Here is a 6427-nt window from a genome sequence, read left to right as displayed (position 1 = left end):
GACTGTAGGACTCTTGCTTCCAGCGTAGGAAAAGTCACTTTCCAAATGGTGCCCTTACCAACCAATGTCCCCGCTGTACTCGTCGCACAGAATGCGCTGCCCACCTTCTCTTGGTTTCAATCCTGGAAATCACCCCTTCTGAATGCGCGAGTGTGTGCCAGTCAACACAGTGTTTAACAACCCTGATGCATCCCGCCGTCAGCACGATCAATCAAAACTCACCTTAGCGCAAGTTCCGGTCCTGAATTGGAGCCGGTTACCTGAGAGCGAGAAGAGGGCTTGGAAGACCGCGTTGCTCCCCGGTGAGGCAGCTTCTTCTTTGGCGGTGCTCCCTGGCCTTGGGCGCAGCTTCACTCTCGTTGAGGAGCGTGGAGAGGCCCTGGACGCTAGGAGATGCCTTGCGCTTCTTTGGAGCTCCGTCTGGACGCGCCTCCTGGTTGCTAGGTAACTCTCGACGCTGGGACCAATCCTAGCGCTGCTTTGCGATGATGCGTCATGGACTCCTGGCCAGCAGTGGTGAAGGTCGTCAGGGTGTTCACGCAGCTCCTCCCCTCGGCGAACCCAGCCTCGGGCAAACAGCTTGATGTGAGGCAGTGATTACCAAGTACACAGACAGCAATTCTGGCAATCGGGCCCTCTGTGCTTGCCTCTGATCACGGGCTGGCGGCAGTGCTGCACGCAGCGCTCTCGGTGCTGGTAGAGAGCAAACAAGCGTGCCAGCCAGCAGGGATTCATAGTGGCACCAACGACATCCTGGGGGCACACAATTAGCCCCGGAGACAGCAGGGATAGTGGAGCATGATGTAGGGCAAGCTGTAGAAGTCCTTAGCAAAACTTTTGTATCCCTGAGTTTTCAACAGGAGGTCAGCTCTTCTCAAGCCCTTGGAGACAGGTATACTTCAGAGGGGACAAAGCACACAGCCCAGCTGCTCTTCAAGCAAGAGGGACAACGCACACAGCTGAAAGTCCCTTAGTCCTCTTCCTCAGAAATAACAGCAACTGCTGGTCAGCTACCAGACACACAGCAATGGCAGCACTTTTACTCAATCATCCTGGTTGTTCTTCTTTGGCAGGGATTCCTTCTTCATCACAATGTTTTTCCTAATCTAAGGTTTAGGGGTTTCAACTCAGATATTTATACCCCAAAAGTCTTTGTGAGGGGTCGTGGACCCCAGTTTTGGGTGCACTCTGCCAGTGCACATCTTCTTCCTTTGTGAGTGTGGGCCAGGGCCATCCGACACACCGCAGGAGGTGGAGCCAGCATTGTGGAAGGCAGGCACAGCCCTATTCAGACCCAGGTGCGACTCCACCCACCACTCTACATGAAGCTAGGTCTATTCAGCCTAGTGCTGACTCACCCAGCCTCCTGGAGACACCACAGCCCCTGTCACTCACAAACCAGACAGTCAATCCACAAACAGGCAGAGGCACACAGAAAGGTTGAACAAGAAAATAGCCACTTTCTAAAAGTGCCATTTCCAAACACTGAATTTAAAAACCATCCTCCCTAAAAGATGTGTTATTAAATTCTGAGTTCAGTGACACCAGATTCCAAATTTCTATCTTGCTGCAATGGGAAGATATGCAGGTAAACATGTTACACAGCATTCCCCATTCTATCCTATGGGCAAGAAAGCCTTTCAATAGCGAAAAATAAAATTTGCAGTATTTCACTATCAGGACATGTTACCCACACTAGAACATGTCTTACCTTTCACATACACTGCACCCTGCCCAGGGGGGTACCTTGGGCCTACCATTAGGGTGCCCAGTGTGTCAGAAAAGGGAAGGGTTAGGCCTGGCAAGTGTGTGCACTAGCCAGGGCAACATGGCAGTTAACACACTGCGCACCTGCACTGTATTGGCAGGCCTGAGACACCATTTTAGGGCTACTCGTGTGGGTGGCATAATCAGTGCTGCAGGCCCACTAGTAGCATTTGAATCACCAGCCCTGGCACACTCAGTGCACTTTACTAGGGACTTACTGGTAAAACATCATGCACTCTTGCTCCAATTCTACAGAAAATAAGATCAGTGAAAATAACGTGAAAACCTGGAAAGACAGTCAGAAGGGCAAAGATAAAGTTACCCAAGCAAATTAGTTTAGTTCTCGAAAGAAAGTGATGCAAATACATTTTGTTTTTTCAAAAGCTTGCACATTTAGACACCTTGCCAATGGAAACATCAACGACAGATGGAAAACAGGATACAATAACAGAAACTCCATTAGGGCAAGATCAGATCAAGTGCCCTGTGATACCACAGTGTAAATGTTCTGAACAGAACCATATGGAAAGCCTCAAAATTACTAATAACAATCCATCAGTGGTCCTAACGCGCAATTACTGAAAGAAAAATAACAATCACGAACGCATAGTAACTGCAAGCGTGGATAAAAAAATAGTGATCACATGTATTCCAGTAGACAGTAATAACGAATACGAGTCTCATTGTACACCAGCCAGCATACAGCTTGATAAAGAAGAGAAAATTATAAGAAAACATTCCTCCTATTTCCTTGGGCAAACAAAATATAAAAAATCAACACAGGATCAAGCAAGAGAAGAATTGTCTGAACACTCCTCCTTAATAGAATCAATGAGCTCTAGTGACCAGTGGCAAATTACATTAATACCACTATACACGTCCCCGCTGTCATTCTGGTCTATGTTTATGTTGATTTTAATTAAGTCTGAGCGCCAGGATACACGTAGGGTGGCAGTTTGCGCTATATAAGAACTTAATTCAATTCAATTCAATTCAATTCAATTCAATTCAATACACGTCAAGAGGAAAGCAAGATATTTTAAACAGAGGCAACATTTTGAGACTGCTAGGAGAGGTGCGAACATTACAGTTTATTGAAACAACAGATTTACTTTCGGTCAAGTTCGTGCCAAATACATATAATCCACTCACAGAGGCAACAATATCTTCATGGAAGTCGGAAAAAAAAGTAAATCGAATCTTAGATGCTAAGGAGCAATTTGAATCATGGGTATAACAAAATGAACACCGCAGCATTACCCTGCTCCATTGGCACAAAGGGACAATAGGTGGAGCACACATTCTCCGGTGTATTCGATTTTGCACAATGCCCCAGGTCCAACAGGTACAGAAACAGTGTCTCCAACAAAAAGTAGGTGTAACTATAGGTATTGGTCACCACTAACACAAAATAGGCAATGACCAGTTACTGAATCAACACATGCCTGTCAAAATGATAAATTAAATATACTTTCTTGGAATATTGCAGGTGCAATTACAAAGCTTACGGATAGAACCCTAATGGAAATCTGGGCCCCATATGATATTATAGTACTGCAAGAAACCTGGCTGACAGAATTAATTCAGCTACCTGGATTCACAGTACATCAGGTGGATGCGGTAAAAACAAACCGCTACGGAAGAGCAAAGGGTGGTCTCTCGGTATACATATCAAATAAATGTTTTTTGTTATTTATCTATTTATTCAACCATATAGCCTTTATTTTGTTTAACACATTTAAGCTTTCACAGCAAATTTGTGCATTGGGTATAGACGTTCTTTTCTAACTTGTTTTTTGATCTTCAACCCCTCTTCTTATTTGTTGAGTCTACGGCGCAAAGCACGAGTCTTCCTGGGCCTCAAGTCAAAGGGCTTGTACTTCTTGCCTTTGTAAAATTTTCGCAGGTTTTCCTTCTGTGTCTGGTTGATGACTGTAAGGACTCTGGCAATGGATTTTCGGACAACCCGGATCTTGGACTGCTTAGATGAAGCTCCACCAGTCACTTTAGCAACCCGTAGCTGCGATAATTTGACCTTGAGTTCATCGAGCTGCTTTAGAAGATCTTCCTTCTTCTTACCATGCAGATCATGGGCCTTGATTTTTGCCATATTTGCTGCGAGCCGCCACCAGAAAGCCATATCAAATAATTTTAAGTCAAAATCTGAACAAATGCCGACAACCTCAAATAATATACAAATAATAAGACTTAAAATTGCTAGCGGTCCCTGGATAACCACACTAATCCTGTTTAATATGTACGCTCACCTACATTCCCAAGAAAAATTAATAATATTCAAAAAGAGAATCCACGAAATAACCGAAGTAAGATACAACACTCCAACATGGGAAATAGTCATTACAGGTGACTTTAATACTCATCTCATCTTTACACCAGATGAAGATGACCAGTTCATTGCAGAAAATGAGATATGTCGATAAAACATCAAACTGCCCACCAATGGAGGAAGCCTAACAAAGTGGGTAAGGAACTAGTTACTACCCTGGAACATTTGGGACTGAGAGTAATCAATGGGAGAACGCTGGATGACAGTCCACCAAGCTTAACATATTATGGCCCAACCACAGGGTTCGTCATTGATTATACAATTCTAAGCTTGTCATCCAAAAGTTAAGTATGTTCAAAATTAAGTGTACCACCGAAAGTGATCATTCGATGCAGCAAATAGTAATAAACACTTATATGGACAGATTTCAAAAGGTACCAACATTGGATGAGGGAAGTATGCTAACCCCCTACAAAAGAGTGAACTGGTCAAATGAACGACTACCTGAACTCGTAAGTAAAGCCAAAGCAATACTGGAGGATAGTATTGTGTTGTCACCTACCATATTAAAAGCTTGGAGTAAATTTGTGCTCGAAGTAACGAAACAGAATTCAAAATTAACGACTAGACGGACTGCAATTCATAATCATTCACCAGCACAAAAAATTAAGGTGCTAAAAAAGAATTGAGAAGAGAAATAATGAAGGAAAAAAAAAGGTAACAACTCAGAAGCTTGGGGCAAGCTAAAAATACTAAAAAATGAGTTTGAGAAACACGTCTGGCAAGAAAAACGAAAAACAACAGATACGTTTTGGGTAAAGATGGTCTATAACTGTAAACAATCAAATGCTAAAGCATTTTGGAACACAATAAATAGCCTAAATAAGACTCTTAACATAACAGTATCAACAAACGTTACAGAAAAAGCTTGGGCTGTGTATTTAAAAAAACTCCTTTTAGCCGAAGATCAATTGCGGGCTAATGAAAATAACAAAATTAATCAAACTAATGAACTATCATTACATCATGCCCATGTACCCATACTGGACGATACATTGTTGAATAGAATTGAAAACTTTATTAAATCAGGAAGAAGTGACAGTGCTCCCGGACCAAATGGTATCCTACCAGCCTTGTTCAAAACTGACTCAAAATATTGGGCCAATCCCATAATGTTATTATACAAGGAGGTGGAAAATACAGGTTTGATTCCTGATAGATGGAGAGGATCGATAATAAACCCTATCTACAAGGGTGGTGATAAAACAAACCCATCCAACTATAGATTAATAGATCTTACTGATATAGAAGCAAAATACTATGAAACAATAATATTGGAAGAGCTCATTGAATGGTCAAACGACAAGGATCTGATTCCAATCCAGCAAACTGGATTCCAGAAGGGGTACGGTACCACAATCAACATGTTAGCAGTAGCAGTAATTGCAGAAAAAAGAAAACGCTTAAAGAAGAAATAACAACTTTGTTTTATAAACCTGAAGGCTGCCTTCAATCAGGTGGATCGTTCCCTCCTTTGGGCCAAATTAAGAAGTTGGGGTATACAAAAACAATTACTAAGAGCAATTGAGTCATTATATACAGACACGTGGATTCAAATTCAAGTTGGGGATGGAACTAAACTGTCAAGGAAAATACCAACAGCTAGGGGGGTGATGCACCGTTACATCGCAACTTTTACAACGGGAGGCTTTTACAACGGAACTTTTACAACGCAGGATCCATTACATCGGATGCCATTACAACGCATGGCATTACATAACAGATGCTATTACAACGCATGGCATTACATCGTAAGTATAGGTAAGTATTTAATTTTTTTTAATTTTATTAATATTAATTATAATTAAATATATTTATTTATGTTTTTTAATATTATTAATTTATTATTTATTATATTAATTAAAGTAATTTTTTAAATAAGTACAGGTGTACAGGGGTGTTTTTAGGTTTCAGGGTAGGGTTTGAGTTTTGGGGTACAGGGGTGTTTTTAGGTTTCAGGGTAGGGTTTGGGTTTTGGGGTACAGGGGTGTTTTTAGGTTTCAGGGTAGGGTTTGGGTTTTTGGGTACAGGGGTGTTTTTAGGTTTCAGGGTAGGGTTTGGGTTTTGGGGTACAGGGGTGTTTTTAGGTTTCAGGGTAGGGTTTGGGTTTTGGGGTACAGGGGTGTTTTTAGGTTTCAGGGTAGGGTTTGGGTTTTGGGGTACATGGGTGTTTTTAGGTTTCAGGGTAGGGTTTGGGTTTTGGGGTACAGGGGTGTTTTTAGGTTTCAGGGCAGGGTTTGGGTTTTGGGGTACAGGGGTGTTTTTAGGTTTCAGGGTAGGGTTTGGGTTTTGGGGTACAGGGGTGTTTTAGGG

The 6427-nt window shown here is 42.3% G+C and overlaps 1 pseudogene; it reads right to left on the bottom strand.

Moving 5' to 3' along the window:
• Positions 1-3505: 3505 nt before the first annotated feature.
• LOC144827198 (large ribosomal subunit protein uL29 pseudogene) lies at positions 3506-3877 on the bottom strand (annotated as a pseudogene).
• Positions 3878-6427: the final 2550 nt, after the last annotated feature.

Source organism: Lissotriton helveticus, chromosome 4_1 (assembly GCF_964261635.1).
Source record: "Lissotriton helveticus chromosome 4_1, aLisHel1.1, whole genome shotgun sequence".
NCBI classification, from domain to species: Eukaryota; Metazoa; Chordata; class Amphibia; order Caudata; family Salamandridae; genus Lissotriton; species Lissotriton helveticus.
Note: the sequence above shows the minus strand (reverse complement) of the source record. Positions and strands in the feature narration are given on the sequence as shown.